Raw genomic sequence first — 21,303 nt, 5'->3', positions numbered from 1 at the left:
CGCGGCCATTTTCCAGTCGTTTTACAGTGCCGGACCCCCGCGCCGACGTGGGACTCCGGAGAGGTAAGTAATAATATGTGTGCAGGGTGTGCGGTGCAGGGCCTCCCTGGACTCGGGGGCCCGTGTTCCACGCACACCCTGCACCCATTATAGATACGCCCCTGGTGTAACCCTTTATCAGCCACCACTGCAAAGGATATGATGTATCCCCCAATCAGGTGTACAGGGATCTCCACCCCATCCACAGTCTTGGATTTCTGAAAAGAAGTACAAGATTATCACTATATTGCAGAGGTACCACATATAGGGCTCTATTTGCTACAATCCGCATATTGAATCCGTATTGTAGTGTGATATTACTGAGTGTTCAGGCAATATCACAGGGATTTACTACAAATTCCTTACAGGGACAGAGCTTGCGATCTAGCTCTGTTCCTGCAAATTCCCTTCGGAGCCTTATCACAGTATTGTCGCAAAAAATACCGTGATTAAGTGTCCACGCATGCGCCGACCGGTCGCCGCTGCTACCCCCGCGCGCTAAGCCCCGCCCCCGGTGCTAAGCCCCGCCCCCACGATCACGGACCCCCCCGGGGCCCCCCCCCCGCGACCCCCCTCTCCCTTAATAGCACTTACCTGCATGCTCCGGGCCTCCGGTGATGTTCTCCATTCCTCCGGTCAGGTGATCTCCCATACTGCACTGGGGCCCGATCACCTGATGACCGGGCAGCAGTGCACTGTGGGAGACCAGCTGACCGGAGGGGAGTCATCACTGGAGGCCCGATCACCGGTCCCTGGAGTCAGGTAAGTAATTTTTTTTTTTTATTTATTTTTTTTACAGTAATCAGCTTGCGGTCTGTTTAGACCACACAGCTGATTACTGGGACCGACTCCCGGCTCTGCTCTCCCCGTTAGAGCAGGGCAGGAGGCCGGTAACCGGGGGAGACCCTGGATAACGCCACCTCCAGGTGACGTTATTATCACAGGGCTTTCCCCGATATTTTTTCACATTTTATTTTTAGTAACTCTGGTCGGATCACATTTCCCATTACAATTATGGGAAATGCGATCTGCTTTACTAAAAATAAGTGATACTTAGGGGTTGGAGTAGAATTTTACGAATTCTATTCCAATTGCCCTATAGTTACTATAGGTGATACTAAAATAATGTGAAAAGGGTGTGAAAACACCCTTTTTCACATTATTTTAGTAAAAATAATGTTGATAAATAGAGCCCATATTCACATGGGGATCATGTAGGTGACTGAAATGTTATATGTAAACCACTGCCGTTTTTATAAGTGTTTGAAAATAAAACTTGGCTCTATAGTGCACATATTCCACAGTTATTTACAGATACTATTAAGGTCATTTAATTATTTTGCAATATCAAGTGCAATCTGTAATGGCTAATAACTGGCAATTGGAAGAAATGCTAACCATCACACCAACCATGTTGCCACATTTGCTGACTAAATAGTGGTAAGTGTAGCTAACCTCAGTGACGTCACTTACCTGAATTGCACCCGTTGCGGTGGTTGGTCCAGGATCTATGTTCTCTCAGATTGTCCAGTATTGCCTGCATCACCTGGTGTACAATCTTGAAGACTGTGCCGATGCTAACTCCAAACAAACAGGAGAGCGTGCAGTACTCTCTGCAGGTCGGCCATCATTACTGCTATACTGTGAGCAGTCCCCACTCCTCCCTTTTGTTTACTTTTGTGACCTCATCTTTGTGAACCTGAAAAAAGTAAATTTTTTATGACAGCCACAGGTTATGCAGGACTTACCCAGGTTCAGTGGAAACGGGGGTGACCTGGGGAAAACCCAGGTCGAAGGTGTAGTGGAAATGGGGCCTGAGCCAAGTTTTTGGTGGAAAAGCGGTGGGGACAGCTGAACAAGCTGTAACTAGCACTGGGCACTGCCAGGCAGGGCCGGAAACAATAATCTTGGGGCAAGGTACAAACTTATTTTTGGGGCCCCCATCCCTTCCCGATAGACACATAGTTGGAATAAGAATTGCTTAAAATGGTCGGCCATCTTTACTGGGGTCTGAACCAGGTTTGATCTGGCTCAGATCCATGTTCAAAAAACCAGGTTTATAGGCAACATCACTTCTTAATAGAACTCCCATCTTAATAAATTTACCCCTTATAATTGTCTTTCAATTGGGTGCAAGGACTGTGCCAGTGTTTAAAGATTTGTCCCGGAAATCAATGTCTCTGGAAATGTCCCTATTTTTCAACATTGACCAATTGCCACATTGCTATTTGTCTGCAGCTGTAAAATATTTATTACCTTGACTTTAGAAGTTAATATTTGTTGTAAAGGAGCATTTCAAATGCAAAGCTTTCCACTAACATCAAATTCAATAAAATGGCACAATGGGACTTGTAGTGCTCCAACGAGATCGAGATCGAATCACGTGCAACCTGCATGGGCAACGAATCCTCAGCCAGAGCGCTCCCTGGGAATATTTCCCAATGTCGGCAGCTATGCTTTCATACATAGTTTTCTTTCAGCAAATAATTATTTTCTTCTTTTGTTATGTATTTTGCAGCGTGGAAGGCTCCTGGTTTCTTGTTCTCTCTGATAAATGTTGTACAGTGTAGTTTAAAATATTGATGAACATCCAAGTAATGCGAGGAGCTGGGTATTTATATGAATGCCATGTACCATTACTGATTATTCTGATCTCCCAGAGACTGGAAGCACTGGAGAGTAGAGACCTCAGTTTGATTGACAAATGTTTACTGTTACACAAATGAATGAGAAATGACTGTGGTAAAAGCTGGGTGCGGTAAACACAGAAAGTCACAGTGTCTGCAGCAATCCTATCAGAATTTTAATTATCTTTATCGTGTACATCTTAGAGACGATGGCCCACTTAGCTCCATAATTTGCAATAAAGTGAAATCGCTGGACTGTGTAATACCTTCTCTAGCAGTTTTAATAGTAGTTCCATAATTTGTTATGCTTAATAACTTCGCGCATTTCATTTTTTGAAACAATAAAATAAAAAATTCAGATTACGATGAAAGATTTGCAGTATTCTAGGAAAACCACGCACCAATAGCTGGAAACGTAGTATAACTTTAACACTTCCCTCCATGTCTGTGATATGGAAATTGCATATACACTTATACATGCCCGGATTTGCGGAGAGGCCATACAGGTCCAGAGTGGCAAAGCTCCAAGGGTGTCAGGTTGCCCTTTGTATTACAGTATATTTTTCTTATGTATTAGGTAATTGCAGACAGCAGTTTGTAATTCCACATCTGGGGAAAATGTAATGAGCTCTGATTTGGCAATTGATCATTTTCAGTGATATTGGCAGATTGGGCATGGGAACCCGAAGGTTCAAGATAACAGCGGTCAGAAAAATGACAATGGCATCCCAACAGTCAGAATCCCGACACAAGTAGGTAAGTGTCCCAGAATCACGACCCCGACGGCATCCTAACCCTATCCCTCGCCTGTAGCCTAACCCTAAGGCTCTGCCCCCCGCAGCCTAATCCTAACTCACCACCCGTTGCCTAATCCTCCCCCTTGTGCCTATACCTAACCCTCCCGCCAACCCTAATAATTATCATCAGGATGCCAACTGTCGTGATTCTGGAGCCTGGATTCCGACTGCTGGCGGGCTTCTGGCACCAGTTATCCGAGTACCAGCACCCGACCACTGGGATGGTGACTGCATCCCATATTTGCAGTAGAATGTAGGCCTCTAGGTAGAATCCACCGCTACTGTAGTTACGATGCAAGTTTTGACATTACATTATGCCCACCATAAACTTCGTGGAGATCCCATCCACATAGGGGTGCTATGAAGCATTGTCATCTAGGAATATAAGTAAAGGACGAGAGCTGGTTTGCAGAACCTCTGGACAGGTTGAAATAAACTGTGGGCCTCATGCAGAGTGGGTGTAAGCAATGGCTGCCGCTCTTATTCCCAACGCTTTGCTCTTCTGAAAGACAGGTAACATCGGGTGGCTACCCTGACATTGCTGGGCACCTCTCTGATCCAGAGACAACTAATAATCTACAGTTCCCCAAAAAACGTCAGTAAACAAATCATTTGAAAGTATATTTTTAAATGTGAGAGCTTGTACAGGCGGGCTTTGCATAATTCTAGTTGACGTGTAGATAAAACATTGTACACTGCATTGGATTTAACAGAACATTATGGGTTCTATGATGATAAGCTGAGCTCCCTGTTCTATAAGGGAAGCAAAATAATCAGAAAAATCGTCAAGGTGCGTGTGCGCCTGTGTGTGTGAGCGTACACGCCCGTGTGTATGTGTGTGTGCCTGTGTGTGAGCGTACACGCCCGTGTGTATGTGTGTGCACCTGTGTGTGTGTGCGTACACGCCCGTGTGTATGTGTGTGCGCCTGTGTGTGTGAGCGTACACGCCCGTGTGTATGTGTGTGTGCCTGTGTGTGAGCGTACACGCCTGTGTGTATGTGTGTGCGCCTGTGTGTGTGAGCGTACACGCCCGTGTGTATGTGTGAGTGCCTGTGTGTGTGAGCGTACACGCCCGTGTGTATGTGTGTGCCTGTGTGTGAGCGTACACGCCCGTGTGTATGTGTGAGTGCCTGTGTGTGTGTGCGTACACGCCCGTGTGTATGTGTGTGCGCCTGTGTGTGTGAGCGTACACGCCCGTGTGTACGTGTGAGTGCCTGTGTGTGTGAGCGTACATGCCCGTGTGTATGTGTGTGCGCCTGTGTGTGTGTGTGCGTACACGCCCGTGTGTATGTGTGAGTGCCTGTGTGTGTGAGCGTACACGCCCATGTGTATGTGTGTGTGCCTGTGTGTGAGCATACACGCCCGTGGGTATGTGTGAGTGCCTGTGTGTGTGAGCGTACACGCCCGTGTGTATGTGTGTGTGCCTGTGTGTGAGCGTACACGCCCGTGTGTATGTGTGAGTGCCTGTGTGTGTGTGCGTACACGCCCGTGTGTATGTGTGTGCGCCTGTGTGTGTGAGCGTACACGCCCGTGTGTATGTGTGAGTGCCTGTGTGTGTGAGCGTACACGCCCGTGTGTATGTGTGTGCGCCTGTGTGTGTGTGTGCGTACACGCCCGTGTGTATGTGTGAGTGCCTGTGTGTGAGCGTACACGCCCGTGTGTATGTGTGTGTGCCTGTGTGTGAGCGTACACGCCCGTGTGTATGTGTGAGTGCCTGTGTGTGTGTGCGTACACGCCCGTGTGTATGTGTGTGCGCCTGTGTGTGTGAGCGTACACGCCCGTGTGTATGTGTGAGTGCCTGTGTGTGTGAGCGTACACGCCCGTGTGTATGTGTGCGCCTGTGTGTGTGTGTGCGTACACGCCCGTGTGTATGTGTGAGTGCCTGTGTGTGTGAGCGTACACGCCCGTGTGTATGTGTGTGTGCCTGTGTGTGAGCGTACACGCCCGTGTGTATGTGTGTGTGCCTGTGTGTGAGCGTACACGCCCGTGTGTATGTGTGTGCGCCTGTGTGTGTGAGCGTACACGCCCGTGTGTATGTGTGAGTGCCTGTGTGTGTGAGTGTACACGCCCGTGTGTATGTGTGTGTGCCTGTGTGTGAGCGTACACGCCCGTGTGTATGTGTGAGTGCCTGTGTGTGTGTGCGTACACGCCCGTGTGTATGTGTGTGCGCCTGTGTGTGTGAGCGTACACGCCCGTGTGTATGTGTGAGTGCCTGTGTGTGTGAGCGTACACGCCCGTGTGTATGTGTGTGCGCCTGTGTGTGTGTGTGCGTACACGCCCGTGTGTATGTGTGAGTGCCTGTGTGTGTGAGCGTACACGCCCGTGTGTATGTGTGTGTGCCTGTGTGTGAGCGTGCGTGTCTGCGCGCCCATGTGTGAGTGTGGGGTAAGGTAATCTGTTTTATGACAGGTACAATCCTGTTGAAAGTCTCTTTATCACAGGTGCCAGATTATAAAGGACTTTTGCAGTTTTATAAGTGGAGCCCTATGAGTGTGATTTCATTATTGTATCCCAAAGCTTCCCCACGACATAGCGCCCCATGTGCTTAAAGGAGCATTCCTGCAGAACTCCAATGTACTTTACCAAGCGTTGACTATTTTATAATTGTTGCAAAGCTTAGTCAAGGTTTGTGGAAACATTTTCGTGTCCAGGTCCTTTTGCTTACAGTATATCATTTGTTTGGACTATCATTTGAGTCGACGCTAAAAGTCTTTTTGTGGTAAAAGTTTATAAGCTGACACAATATCAGGCTTCTATCCTCACCTACAACATGAGTGCAGCATCAGCAATTTGTCCTGTATTATATACTGCTGTTCTAAGGGTGTACAGTAGGAGGAGCTGCAGCCTGTACGTAATGGACTGTGGAGGTAATTTATTACTTTAATATGGAGCTGCAGGAGAAATGAAGAATCTTTTTTTACTTTTTGTGCTTACCTGTATTTTTTTTATCCTACATATCATTTTTTATATTTTTTATATTTTGAAGTGACTCACCTACTCTGAACGTTGCTTTTCTCTGACACCATTCATTCCCACTGCTCTCTCTCACGCCTTTTACCTTTCTCTCTGACTGCTCCTGACCTCTGGAACTCCATCCATCCCTCTTGAGCTGCATCAAACTCTGTTACCACCTTCTGTGTTATTCCATCCACAGCCGTTATTATTGGAGCTAGGACTTGCACCCACCCCATCCTGGATGCCAAAGATCCATCAGGAACAGGAGTCCCACAGTCCAAAAGAGCATGGCCTACATGCCCACGAAATGCCCACAACATGCCCATGACAATCCTACGTGACAGATCTGTTTTATGCAACTGTCCTTTTGCTGCCCAAAAACACCCATTCCTGCTGAGAGAGACCCCTCCACGGACTAATCACACCGCCCGCACTTACAATGTCCATCCGTGTGCCTTAGCATGAAACGGCACATACGCAGTCTGCCATTGCTTTCTACGGTGCATATGCGCAATTTGCAGATGACCATGAGATACATGGTCATCTGCACATTGGACTTGCATCCAACATGGTCATCTGTCGGTATTTGGACTTGCATCCAACTCAGAATCAGCTCCTTACCCGACTCTCTAAGTATATAAATACTTAATAGTTTATAATCAGGGCAATTACTTTTTTCTCAGACATAGGTGGGGATTTATGAGATATCGTGGAGAGAGATAAAGTACCAACCCATTAGCTCCTAACTGTAATTTTAGAGACTGTGCTAGAAAAATGTCAGTTAGGAGCTGATTGGTTGGTACTTTTAGTCTCATTCGATGGTTTGCATACATCCTTGATATTTTGGGGTCTGCGCCTGTGCAGAGGGGGTCCTGCGATCTCACTCGCAGAGCCCCCCTTGCTGCAGCGTTTGGTGGGTATAGCGGTGGAGTGGCTGGCCAGCGGTAACAGGTGTCTGTCGCCAGGAGGGATGAGGCCAGAGTCTGGTCTCGCAAGCTGCCAGGCTGGGGTAAGCTTCGGCTAACTCAGCCTGGCCAAAGGAGCAACCATCGCGTTGGTTATCCCAGGCAGTGTGTACTGAGGCCGCACTCGGATCGCAGATGCAGCAAGGAGCTGCCTATTTACTATAGACACTTCCTGCTGCATTTGCATTTGAGATGGACGGTATTGCACAGCGGCTTCCTTGTGGCTGTGCAATTCCGTCCATCTCTGAACCAGGCCCAAGATCTCTCTCCAAGCTTTGATAAATCTCCCCCTAACTGCAGCCATTTATTATTTAGTATTTGCATTATATAGCGTAACATTGGTCAAAAGCGCATTTTTTTTATATTATATTTTAGACAGCATATCTTATACCAAACTGATTACTGAGATTGAGATGACAAAAACCCTGTCAGACTGTAGTCTATGACCAACCCCTGTAACCGGCTCCTGTGTATTCTGGTGACTGATTGGGGTGATCTCCATGTTACTGATCGCTCACCTAAGTGACCAAGTTGGGTACGGAACAGATTAGGTTGTCTGTCAGTCAGTCCAAAGGACAAGTTCTACTTACTGTACCTGGCTAGTGTGTGGTGTAAATCTTACTCTGTGAGCTTTCACAAGTAAATTCATACACATATCCCTTACGTGAACTAACTAGTTCATACTTATATTTTAATGTTGGGGCCACTTTACTTGCAGCATTAAGAGCTGGCGCGTTGGGAAAGTGCTTGTTTTCTTGTTTGTACCATTTTCTGCAGACAGCGCCTTGTCTATGTACCTGTAGCCGCTACCAATGATTTCTGTTGTCCCTGATACTGAATGAATGTGAAAGACCTATAAGGTGAAAGTGTTTTTTTAGGCACAAAGATTGATCCAATCAGGATGGCGTCAATAAGAGCCAAGGCTAATGCAAGGGCCTCGGGAAAGCAGAGGGTTTTTGCTAGATTAAGAAGATGGGAATCGATCAGCTGCAATTAGGTGAATGCACACGTACTGTAACTGTCTTGTTGACAATTGTGGCCTTCTTGGCGCTGGTATTTGATTTGCTGGTGTGTGTTTTTAAATAATATAGTAAATTAAATTACAAAGTGTCCTTGTAGAGATATAGCACATAGAAGCAACACAGTCTTAAACATCAGACATAATTAGGTATCTGCCAGTATCTGGTCTGCTTGCAAAAAAAAACAACCAACCCTTCCCAGAGCTCACAATTAGAGGCACAATGTGATAGCTGCTGTACCAAGGGCACATGCAGGATTTCCAGAGAGGGAAGGTTTCAAATACTGCGCTGTACTTTGTTTTGGAACAAAGCAAAAAATAAAATTTCTACAATAATCTTCCAGTTTTAATTTGCTGAGTATTCAGATGCAGCAATTGTGGATGATGACTAGCGACTGCATTGTACGGGTGCCGAGAGGGGGGGGGAGGGTTGTGGTGGGCACTAATTACCTGGCCCAACCTTGTCGGAGGGGCCTGGGCCAGCTTCTGAGGGACAAATACGAAATGGTCGTGTCACGCCTGCATTTGAGTCACCATCCCCCATCCTTTACCAGCCGGAAACGGTCCACGACTGTCAATCACTTTGCAAATAAATCCTCTCTGTGACGCCGATGCCGCAAGACCATGGCACCATTTGTGAGAACACTGGAATTGCATCCATCTCCGAATCAGGCCCCTAGTCATGTGTAGTCCTTCCGGGAGCACCTGTCCCTGTCTTCTAAGGACCACCCTGTCCCTCTTTGCGAAGGAGCACATAGTTCCTCTCTGCTAAGGAGCACCCTGTCCCTCTCTGCTAAGGAGCACCCTGTTCCTCTCTGCGAAGGAGCACCCTGTTCCTCTCTGCGAAGGAGCACCCTGTTCCTCTCTGCGAAGGAGCACCCTGTTCCTCTCTGCGAAGGAGCACCCTGTCCCTCTCTGCTAAGGAGCAGCCCAGTTTCTCTCTGCTAAGGAGCACCCCGTTCCTCTCTGCTAAGGAGCAGCCTGTTCCTCTCTGCTAAGAAGCACCCCGTTCCTCTCTGCTAAGGAGCACCCTGTTCCTCTCTGCTAAGAAGCACCCCGTTCCTCTCTGCTAAGGAGCACCCCGTTCCTCTCTGCTAAGGAGCAGCCCGTTCCTCTCTGCTAAGGAGCAGCCCAGTATCTCTCTGCTAAGGAGCAGCCTGTTCCTCTCTGCTAAGGAGCAGCCTGTTCCTCTCTGCTAAGAAGCAACCCGTTCCTCCCTGCTAAGGAGCAGCCTGTTCCTCTCTGCTAAGAAGCACCCTGTTCCTCTCTGCTAAGGAGCACCCCGTTCCTCTCTGCTAAGGAGCAGCCCAGTATCTCTCTGCTAAGGAGCAGCCTGTTCCTCTCTGCTAAGAAGCACCCCGTTCCTCTCTGCTAAGGAGCACCCAGTTCCTCTCTGTTAAGGAGCACCCTGTCCCTCTCTGCGAAGGAGCACACTGTCCCTCTCTGCGAAGGAGCACCCAGTTACTCTCTGCAAAGGAGCACCCTGTGCCTCTTTGCTAAGGAGCACCCAGTCCCTCTTTGCTAAGGAGCACCCTGTCCCTCTTTGCTAAGGAGCACCCTGGCCCTCTCTGCTAAGGAGCACCCAGTTCCTCTCTGCTAAGGAGCACCCTGTCCCTCTCTGCTAAGGAGCACACTGTCCCTCTCTGCGAAGGAGCACCCAGTTACTCTCTGCTAAGGAGCACCCTGTCCCTCTTTGCTAAGGAGCACCCTGTCCCTCTTTGCTAAGGAGCACCCTGTCCCTCTTTGCTAAGGAGCACCCTGGCCCTCTCTGCTAAGGAGCACCCTGTCCCTCTCTGCTAAGGAGCACCCTGTCCCTCTCTGCTAAGGAGCACCCTGTCCCTCTCTGCTAAGGAGCACCTCGTTCCTCTCTGTTAAGGAGCACCCTGTCCCTCTCTGCGAAGGAGCACCCAGTCCCTCTCTGCGATGGAGCACCCAGTTACTCTATGCTAAGGAGCACCCTGTCCCTCTCTGCGAGGGAGCACCCTGTCCCTCTCTGCGAAGGAGCACCCAGTTACTCTCTGCTAAGGAGCACCCTGTCCCTCTTTGCTAAGGAGCACCCTGTCCCTCTTTGCTAAGGAGCACCCTGTCCCTCTCTGCTAAGGAGCACCCTGTCCCTCTCTGCTAAGGAGCACCCTGGCCCTCTCTGCTAAGGAGCACCCTGGCCCTCTCTGCTAAGGAGCACCCTGTTCCTCTCTGCGAAGGAGCACCCTGTTCCTCTCTGCGAAGGAGCACCCAGTTCTCTGCGAAGGAGCACACTGTTCCTCTCTGTGAAGGAGCACCCTGTTCCTCTCTGCGAAGGAGCACCCTGTTCCTCTCTGCGAAGGAGCACACTGTTCCTCTCTGCGAAGGAGCACCCTGTTCCTCTCTGCGAAGTAGCACCCTGTCCCTCTCTGCTAAGGAGCAGCCCAGTTTCTGTCTGCTAAGGAGCACACCGTTCCTCTCTGCTAAGGAGCAGCCTGTTCCTCTCTGCTAAGAAGCACCCCGTTCCTCTCTGCTAAGGAGCACCCTGTTCCTCTCTGCTAAGAAGCACCCCGTTCCTCTCTGCTAAGGAGCAGGCTGTTCCTCTCTGCTAAGAAGCACCCCGTTCCTCTCTGCTAAGGAGCAGCCCGTTCCTCTCTGCTAAGGAGCAGCCCGTTCCGCTCTGCTAAGGAGCAGCCCAGTTTCTCTCTGCTAAGGAGCAGCCTGTTCCTCTCTGCTAAGAAGCAACCCGTTCCTCCCTGCTAAGGAGCAGCCTGTTCCTCTCTGCTAAGAAGCACCCCGTTCCTTTCTGCTAAGGAGCACCCCGTTCCTCTCTGCTAAGGAGCACCCTGTCCCTCTTTGCTAAGGAGCACCCTTGCCCTCTCTGCTAAGGAGCACCCAGTTCCTCTCTGCTAAGGAGCACCCTGTCCCTCTCTGCTAAGGAGCACACTGTCCCTCTCTGCGAAGGAGCACCCAGTTACTCTCTGCTAAGGAGCACCCTGTCCCTCTTTGCTAAGGAGCACCCTGTCCCTCTTTGCTAAGGAGCACCCTGGCCCTCTCTGCTAAGGAGCACCCTGTCCCTCTCTGCTAAGGAGCACCCAGTTCCTCACTGCTAAGGAGCACCCTGTCCCTCTCTGCTAAGGAGCACCCTGTCCCTCTCTGCTAAGGAGCACCTCGTTCCTCTCTGCTAAGGAGCACCCTGTCCCTCTCTGCTAAGGAGCACCCTGTCCCTCTCTGCGAAGGAGCACCCAGTTACTCTCTGCTAAGGAGCACCCTGTCCCTCTTTGCTAAGGAGCACCCTGTCCCTCTTTGCTAAGGAGCACCCTGTCCCTCTCTGCTGAGGAGCACCCAGTTCCTCTCTGCTAAGGAGCACCCTGTCCCTCTCTGCTAAGGAGCACCCTGTTCCTCTCTGCTAAGGAGCACCTCGTTCCTCTCTGCTAAGGAGCACCCTGTCCCTCTCTGCGAAGGAGCACCCTGTCCCTCTCTGCGAAGGAGCACCCAGTTACTCTCTGCTAAGGAGCACCCTGTCCCTCTTTGCTAAGGAGCACCCTGTCCCTCTCTGCTAAGGAGCACCCTGTCCCTCTCTGCTATGGAGCACCCTGGCCCTCTACTAAGGAGCACCCTGTCCCTCTCTGCTAAGGAGCACCCAGTTCTTCTCTGCTAAGGAGCACCCTGTTCCTCTCTGCGAAGGAGCACCCTGTTCCTCTCTGCGAAGGAGCACCCAGTTCCTCTCTGCGAAGGAGCACACTGTTCCTCTCTGCGAAGGAGCACCCTGTTCCTCTCTGCGAAGGAGCACCCTGTTCCTCTCTGCGAAGGAGCACCCTGTCCCTCTCTGCTAAGGAGCAGCCCAGTTTCTGTATGCTAAGGAGCACCCCGTTCCTCTCTGCTAAGGAGCAGCCTGTTCCTCTCTGCTAAGAAGCACCCCGTTCCTCTCTGCTATGGTGCAGGCTGTTCCTCTCTGCTAAGAAGCACCCCGTTCCTCTGTGCTAAGGAGCAGCCCGTTCCTCTCTGCTAAGGAGCAGCCCAGTTTCTCTCTGCTAAGGAGCAGCCTGTTCCTCTCTGCTAAGGAGCAGCCTGTTTCTCTCTGCGAAGGAGCACACTGTTCCTCTCTGCGAAGGAGCACCCCGTTCCTCTCTGCTAAGGAGCACCCTGTTCCTCTCTTCTAAGAAGCACCCCGTTCCTCTCTGCTAAGGAGCAGGCTGTTCCTCTCTGCTAAGAAGCACCCTGTTCCTCTCTGCTAAGGAGCAGCCTGTTCCTCTCTGCTATGGAGCCGCCCAGTTTCTCTCTGCTAAGGAGCAGCCTGTTCCTCTCTGCTAAGAAGCAACCCGTTCCTCCCTGCTAAGGAGCAGCCTATTCCTCTCTGCTAAGGAGCACCCCGTTCCTCCCTGCAAAGGAGCACCCTGTCCCTCTCTGCTAAGGAGCAGCCCGTTCCTCTCTGCTAAGAAGCACCCCGTTCCTCTCTGTTAAGGAGCACCCTGTCCCTCTCTGCTAAGGAGCACCCTGGCCCTCTCTGCTACGGAGCAGCCCGTTCCTCTCTGCTAAGAAGCACCCCGTTCCTCTCTGCTAAGAAGCACCCTGTTCCTCTCTGCTAAGGAGCACCCTGGCCCTCTCTGCTAAGGAGCACCCTGTCCCTCTCTGCTAAGGAGCACCCAGTTCTTCTCTGCTAAGGAGCACCCTGTTCCTCTCTGCGAAGGAGCACCCTGTTCCTCTCTGCTAAGAAGCAACCCATTCCTCCCTGCTAAGGAGCAGCCTGTTCCTCTCTGCTAAGGAGCACCCCGTTCCTTTCTGCTAAGGAGCACCCCGTTCCTCTCTGCTAAGGAGCAGCCCAGTATCTCTCTGCTAAGGAGCAGCCTGTTCCTCTCTGCTAAGAAGCACCCCGTTCCTCTCTGCTAAGGAGCACCCAGTTCCTCTCTGTTAAGGAGCACCCTGTCCCTCTCTGCGAAGGAGCACCCTGTCCCTCTCTGCGAAGGAGCACACAGTTACTCTCTGCTAAGGAGCACCCTGTCCCTCTTTGCTAAGGAGCACCCTGTCCCTCTTTGCTAAGGAGCACCCTGTCCCTCTCTGCTAAGGAGCACCCTGTCCCTCTCTGCGAAGGAGCACCCAGTTACTCTCTGCTAAGGAGCACCCTGTCCCTCTTTGCTATGGAGCACCCTGTCCCTCTTTGCTAAGGGGCACCCTGTCCCTCTTTGCTAAGGAGCACCCTGTCCCTCTCTGCTAAGGAGCACCCTGTCCCTCTCTGCTAAGGAGCACCCAGTTCCTCTCTGCTAAGGAGCACCCTGTCCCTCTCTGCTAAGGAGCACCCTGTCCCTCTCTGCTAAGGAGCACTTCGTTCCTCTCTGCTAAGGAGCACCCTGTCCCTCTCTGCGAAGGAGCACCCTGTCCCTCTCTGCGAAGGAGCACCCAGTTACTCTCTGCTAAGGAGCACCCTGTCCCTCTTTGCTAAGGAGCATCCTGTCCCTCTTTGCTAAGGAGCACCCTGGCCCTCTCTGCTAAGGAGCACCCTGGCCCTCTCTGCTAAGGAGCACCCAGTTCCTCTCTGCTAAGGAGCACACTGTCCCTCTCTGCTAAGGAGCACCCTGTTCCTCTCTGCTAAGGAGCACCTCGTTCCTCTCTGCTAAGGAGCACCCTGTCCCTCTCTGCGAAGGAGCACCCTGTCCCTCTCTGCGAAGGAGCACCCTGTTACTCTCTGCTAAGGAGCACCCTGTCCCTCTTTGCTAAGGAACACCCTGTCCCTCTCTGCTAAGGAGCACACTGTCCCTCTCTGCTAAGGAGCACCCTGGCCCTCTCTGCTAAGGAGCACCCTGTCCCTCTCTGCTAAGGAGCACCCAGTTCTTCTCTGCTAAGGAGCACCCTGTTCCTCTCTGCGAAGGAGCACTCTGTTCCTCTCTGTGAAGGAGCACCCAGTTCCTCTCTGTGAAGGAGCACACTGTTCCTCTCTGCGAAGGAGCACCCTGTTCCTCTCTGCGAAGGAGCACACTGTTCCTCTCTGCGAAGGAGCACCCTGTTCCTCTCTGCGAAGGAGCACCCTGTTCCTCTCTGCGAAGGAGCACCCTGTTCCTCTCTGCGAAGGAGCACCCTGTCCCTCTCTGCTAAGGAGCAGCCCAGTTTCTGTCTGCTAAGGAGCACCCCGTTTCTCTCTGCTAAGGAGCAGCCTGTTCCTCTCTGCTAAGAAGCACCCCGTTCCTCTCTGCTAAGGAGCAGGCTGTTCCTATCTGCTAAGAAGCACCCCGTTCCTCTGTGCTAAGGAGCAGCCTGTTCCTCTCTGCTAAGGAGCAGCCCAGTTTCTCTCTGCTAAGGAGCAGCCTGTTCCTCTCTGCTAAGGAGCAGCCTGTTCCTCTCTGCGAAGGAGCACACTATTCCTCTCTGCGAAGGAGCACCCCGTTCCTCTCTGCTAAGGAGCACCCTGTTCCTCTCTGCTAAGAAGCACCCCGTTCCTCTCTGCTAAGGTGCAGGCTATTCCTCTCTGCTAAGAAGCACCCTGTTCCTCTCTGCTAAGGAGCAGCCCATTCCTCTCTGCTAAGGAGCAGCCCAGTTTCTCTCTGCTAAGGAGCAGCCTGTTCCTCTCTGCTAAGGAGCAGCCTGTTCCTCTCTGCTAAGAAGCAACCCGTTCCTCCCTGCTACGGAGCAGCCTGTTCCTCTCTGCTAAGAAGCACCCCGTTCCTCTCTGGGAAGGAGCACCCTGTCCCTCTCTGCTAAGGAGCAGCCTGTCCCTCTCTGCTAAGAAGCACCCCGTTCCTCTCTGTTAAGGAGCACCCTGTCCCTATCTGTGAAGGAGCACCCAGTTACTCTCTGCTAAGGAGCACCCTGTCCCTCTTTGCTAAGGAGCACCCTGTCCCTCTTTGCTAAGGAGCACCCTGGCCCTCTCTGCTAAGGAGCACCCTGTCCCTCTCTGCTAAGGAGCACCCTGTCCCTCTCTGCTAAGGAGCACCTCGTTCCTCTCTGCTAAGGAGCACCCTGTCCCTCTCTGCGAAGGAGCACCCTGTCCCTCTCTGCGAAGGAGCACCCAGTTACTCTCTGCTAATGAGCACCCTGTCCCTCTTTGCTAAGGAGCACCCTGTCCCTCTTTGCTAAGGTGCACCCTGGCCCTCTCTGCTAAGGAGCACCCTGTCCCTCTCTGCTAAGGAGCACCAAGTTCCTCTCTGCTAAGGAGCACCCTGTCCCTCTCTGCTAAGGAGCACCCTGTCCCTCTCTGCTAAGGAGCACCCTGTCCCTCTCTGCTAAGGAGCACCCTGTTCCTCTCTGCTAAGGAGCACCCTGTTCCTCTCTGCTAAGGAGCACCCTGTCCCTCTCTGCTAAGGAGCACCAATTTCCTCTCTGCTAAGGAGCACCCTGTCCCTCTCTGCTAAGGAGCACCCTGTCCCTCTCTGCTAAGGAGCACCCTGTCCCTCTCTGCTAAGGAGCACCCAGTTCCTCTCTGCTAAGGAGCACCCTGTTCCTCTCTGCTAAGGAGCACCCTGTTCCTCTCTGCTAAGGAGCACCCTGTTCCTCTCTGCTAAGGAGCACCCTGTCCCTCTCTGCTAAGGAGCACCCTGTCCCTCTCTGCTAAGGAGCACCCTGTCCCTCTCTGCGAAGGAGCACCCTGGCCCTCTTTGCTAAGTTGCACCCTGTCCCTCTTTGCGAAGGAGCACCCTGTCCCTCTCTGCTAATGAGCACCCTGGCCCTCTCTGCGAAGGAGCACCCTGTCCCTCTCTGCTAAGGAGCACCCAGTTCTTCTCTGTTATGGAGCACCCTGTCCCTCTCTGCTAAGGAGCACCCTGTCCCTCTCTGCTAAGGAGCACCCTGTCCCTCTCTGCTAAGGAGCACCCTGTCCCTCTCTGTTAAGGAGCACCCTGTCCCTCTCTGCTAAGGAGCAGCCTGTTCCTCTCTGCTAAGGAGCACCCCATTCCTCTCTGCTAAGGAGCAGCCCAGTTTCTCTCTGTTAAGGAGCACCCCGTTCCTCTGCTAAGGAGCAGCCTGTCCCTCTCTGCTAAAAATAAATGAGTGAACCAGGCAACACCCTGTTTTCGTATAGCACTTGATCTACTCCCCTGGGGGTCTGTTTAATAAACAAAAACCAAGGCTTTTTTCCAGCATATTTGCTGGAGAAAGCTCTAAATTTGTGTTCTCACTGGTTAGAATAAAGTAAAGTGCGAAGAAATCACTGATCCATCCGACTTTCCTTTTGTCTAATAACAGCACGCCAGCCCCCTTAGGTTTCAATTGGGGATGTGCACATTTAATAATATGAGAGAAGCGAGAGAGGCATCTCAGGATGGCGTTATGTGTGTCCTCAGGGGAGATAAGCAGGAAAAGACCATTCTCTTCCTGCTCTCACCCACACTGCATTGCGTATTCTGCATTCTCAAAGGGGAAAGATGGCGCTGGGCTCTTTTCTCTCCTTGCCAGGAAGGACCTTTACTCCTTGGTCTGTCTCAGCACCAAAACATATGTAAATAAGGAGATACTGTAAAAGGAAAATGAAGAGTGGAGATTTTTGTGCCGCTTTTCACTTTTCTGTTTATATAGAGCCCCAGGTGTAATTGTGATCCAAAGGATCTTCCTGTGATCCAGCAGATCCAATCCAGGCGTTGATGTAATGAAAATAATGTCACCGTTGCAACATCCCGCAATAGATGTATTAGATCTTACTGGTAAGCTGTAGGGTGCTCTGGTCCTCAGTGGCAGCGTATTCACTGGAATATCCTCTTATGCCAGATGAGGGATTGTTCTTTGGGCAGGAGACGTGTTAGGCACAAGTTGGCGGTTTGCAGGAGTGCTAAGTGCCCAGATCGGCGACTGTTTGATTTTGGGTAAAGTAACCTACAGTATGTAGACATTTTGTGTATTGCAGTGAGATGGTAGATAGCTGGATATTAGTCTGGTATGAAATGATCCCCCCACGTGATATGGAGCCAGACTTGTAGGTTGATGAATATGAGTATTAAGAGGTGAATATAAGTAACAGACCATTTTATACATATGGTTTCCTTTTCAACCAAGCATTTAGATTTTGAAGTCTGTACCCTTGGTTTAAATCAGCAAGATGAGGTGCTCCTAGCTGTGGTAGGCATTAAGTTAAGTAGTGAAGAGGGAACCTGTCGGCATTCTAAATGTTGAAAGTCGGAATGTTGACAGGTTCTGAATGTCAACATCAACATAAGGTCAAGAAAAATGTCAACATTTACAAGCATCGACATGGTTAAAATGTCGACATGTTCATAATGTTGAAATTTGACATGCTGACACTAGAATGTCGACAGTACATTTTGTTTTGTTATTTTTAGGGTTTAGGTTAAAATATGCAAACACATTATGTCAACATTTTGGTTTTGACATTGGGAATATGTTGACATTTTAGCCATGTTGACATTTGTGAATTGCTTGTTGACCTAATGTCCATGTCAAAATTCAGAACCTCTTGACATTCCGAATGTCACCTTTTCATACCAGACCCAGGGTGGGATGTATTAAAAGCAAAATGTGGCCACATTCCCCATACAGTATGTACCAAGCTCTGGAATGCGATACATTTCGGAGCTTGGACCCGTTATTCAGAGCTTGGACCTGTTTTAGACGGTGTTGTCTAATAGAAGCCTATGGGCTTCTTTTTGCAATGTTCCCAATACCCCATGGCACACATGACAACCAGCACATGCGCAGAAGTACGCCATAAACCTGGAAGTCGGTAAAGGGCAGCTCTTTCCAGAAGAACTGTACTTTGCATTTTTTAAACGCAAGTGGCGGGATCTATCACATACAATACGCAATGTGTGAGGCATCCCGCTCTCATTGAAGTGGTGGAAGAGAAAACCTTACTAATACTATGTTGGGGAGCAAAGGCCAAATCACAGTTAGACATTGGTGTCTTTGGTGGTGGTTTAGGATAGTGGGCTTGGTGGTTGCCTCCTGCAGGTTTTTTGAGACTGGCAACTGAAAATGGGGACTCTGAATACTGTATCCAGTGGTCACAGACAGAGACCTCCATGACCTGGCTTGACAGCAGTTCTGATTGGCTCTTCTCCCATTGGGGGTTTTAACTCCCACTTTGTGGTCTCAGCACCCTTAACACTTTGGGCCATTTGGCAGAGGATTGCCTGAGTCCTCCTCTTATAATATGGCAGTATACAGTAGTAAATTACAGTAAGTGGTCATTTTCTCCCCGTAACACTGTATATGTGGTATTGTATAATGTTACAGTTAGGGGTAGGTTAGTTATGAAAAAGGCAATAAAGATACACTATCTATAATCATGCTATGGTAACCGAGTTCAATATATACTGTATATTAGTTTTAATCTGTGGCTAACCTCTTTCTACTGTATTTGTCAGTGTAAGTTACGCAACAGTTGTGAAACTTGTGGGTAGTGACCTCAACTGGCTAGCATAATCTAATTTGGGGTCTGCATCTGTGCTGCTGGGGACCAGGTTCCATCCACTATCAACATCTTGTTTTTATTCTTTCATCTGCCTCCCACATGGCCAGGTTGCTCTGCTCCTGGAATACTCGGTGCTATATTGCAATATAGTGTGAATATTCTGATGATGTGAATGAGGTACTGTAGATATTTCAGGTCCTACACTGGCGCAGTAATTGACATACTGTACTCTACATGTGCACTGAAGGCCTTATGGTTAGCATGCAGGGGTCACCCTTTGAGGTCCTGCGACTGCTCTGCTGCTGCAGGCATAGTGTCAATACCCAGCAGGCATCTGGCATACCTATTGTCAACTCTGGGTTGCAGCAGTGCAACCTCTGCTCAGTGAGGGAGTGTATCCTCTGCTCAGTGAGGGATTGCATCCTCTGCAGAGAGCGGCACAGGCTCTGCACTACTGTTCCTGCTGCACTCTTTGACATTTTTAACGTGCAGACCTGTAATGACCTAATGACCTGCATTATGGTAGTATAGAGGTACCAGCACCTGGGGCTTGTTATCACAGGTTCATGCCTAGATTAGGAGCTTAAAGTAAACAACACATGGACCAGTTTATTGAGCCTTATCCATAAACCAGTACTCTGGATCCTGTACAGTACCTTCTTAGAGGTTTTCCTGTGCTGTGATCCCTGTTATTGGTTGATTACCTCCCTTGCTCCTGATCCCTAGCTCTCAAATGGCTACGTTCTCAGGCTCTTACTTGCTCCCATGCTGTTCCTGGCCTTTGCTATACTGTATAGTCCAGGCTTATCCTCTATACTTAATAGTACAGTAACTTTTTCATTATAAACTGTTTCTGTTATTGGGATCTACCAACCAGTAACCACAGGAGTAATAAACATGTTGCCTTTTTAAATTCCAAAATCTTGTAAGGGATTTTGGGGCCTCAGATAAAGTTTTGATCTCACTGCGTGGGATACTTTAGTATCCAACTCGCAGCGGGGTGTCGAAGCTGAATAATTGGCTGAGACAAGATCAGTTTAAAATTGAAGCGTGCGCGACGCCATCTTGCAAATGGCAGCTAGACTCCATTTTAGAAACAAGAATCTGCAAGATGCCATTTTGTGACCAGCGTCATTTCAAGTTACAACTCAGGAGCTAAGAACAGATGGCAATGTTTTTGTTAATCTACCAAGGGCAACTGGAAGAACAAGCTTTCTGAGTAAGAGTAAATAGAATAAATGTGTATTTTTACATACAAATTGGGAATCCCTGGATGCAGATAAAGTATAGTTGTGACAATTGTAATATAATCCAGGCATTGATCTACACAATTGGATTTGTCTGAATCCTAGACAGGATGGCCCCAACTTCACAGCTTGATCCACAGTTCACACAAGAGTCTGGGAGAACAAAAGAGGTTTTTCCTTTGAACACAGGACAGGTGGGGGCCTGCTGACAGAGGGCATGGAACTACAATGCTCAGCAATCCACACTGCTGAATGTTCACTTCGTGTATGAGAAATTGTGCACTCAAATCTCACCCATTAATAACTAGCATCCTTATATCAAACCCCGAATACCCACACATTACATATTCACACATAAGGTTCAATAAGCTCTAAAGTGTATGATTTAAGTTGGTTCAGTTAGTTTAAATGTTGAAAAATAAAGATATTTGATAACTAAGGTATTATACATGCTAAACAAGTCATGTTTGGAGTTGTACTGATGCGTATCCTTTTTACAGTATTCCGGTGTTATCGGTGGGGAGATCGCATCATACATTCCCGAGTTATGGATCGCAGAGCCTACAAGCAACAAAATGTATATTTTAGAAGCAACTGTTACAATGCTGCAGGAGGCGTGAAGAGGAAGACCCTCAGCTGTTAGAGGCAGGGAGAGTCTGTTTGAACCAGCCTGTTAAATGTGCTGTAACAGATGCTTCACCCCTGGGAACCAATGATATCAGCAACAGACTTCCCTATTGTCCTGTTTATTCTGGGGGGTATAAATATGAGTGCACAAATGCTGGTTCTGGGTCTTCGTGCTGAATGCTGAATGACGAGGGGTCTCTTGCTGATGCCTATCTCTGGGTCCGGAAGCGCCTGCGTATGTATACTGTACTTGGGGTCTGTATAATTTCCTTTTGCGCCTAAATTGTGTGTCTCTCTCTCTGTGTGCCTCTCTCTCTCTCTCTCTCTCTCTGTGTCTCTCTCTGTGTTTCTCTCTCTCTGTGTCTCTCTCTGTGTTTCTCTCTCTCTGTGTCTCTCTCTCTCTGTCTCTCTCTCTGTGTTTCTCTCTCTCTCTATGTCTCTCTCTCTGTGTCTCTCTCTCTCTCTCTGTGTCTCTCTCTCTCTGTGTTTCTCTCTCTCTGTGTCTCTCTCTCTGTCTGTGCCTCTCTCTCTGTGTATCTCTCTGTCTCTCTGTGTGTGTCTCTCTCTCTGTGTGTCTCTCTCTGTGTCTCTCTCTGTGTTTCTCTCTCTCTCTGTGTCTCTCTCTCTCGGTGTCTCTGTGTCACTCTGTCTATGTCTCTCTGTCTGTGTCTCTCTTTCTCTGTGTCCCTCTGTCTCTCTCTCTGTGTCTCTCATTG

The 21,303-nt window shown here is 49.7% G+C and overlaps 1 protein-coding gene across 1 annotated transcript in view; it reads left to right on the top strand.

Moving 5' to 3' along the window:
* NBAS (NBAS subunit of NRZ tethering complex) overlaps positions 1 to 21,058 on the top strand; it is an 890,452-nt gene extending 869,394 nt beyond the window's left edge. Inside the window, exon 53 of the mRNA XM_088451840.1 lies at positions 20,461 to 21,058. The gene's annotated coding sequence lies outside the window, so the exon portion shown is untranslated. The remainder of the gene's footprint in view (positions 1 to 20,460) is intronic.
* Positions 21,059 to 21,303: the final 245 nt, after the last annotated feature.

The sequence above is a fragment of the Taudactylus pleione genome, unplaced genomic scaffold (assembly GCF_031769625.1).
Source record: "Taudactylus pleione unplaced genomic scaffold, aTauple2 ptg000030l, whole genome shotgun sequence".
In the NCBI taxonomy this organism is placed as follows: Eukaryota; Metazoa; Chordata; class Amphibia; order Anura; family Myobatrachidae; genus Taudactylus; species Taudactylus pleione.
The sequence above is the reverse complement of the archived record's forward strand: the minus strand, read 5'-3'. Positions and strand labels throughout refer to the sequence as shown.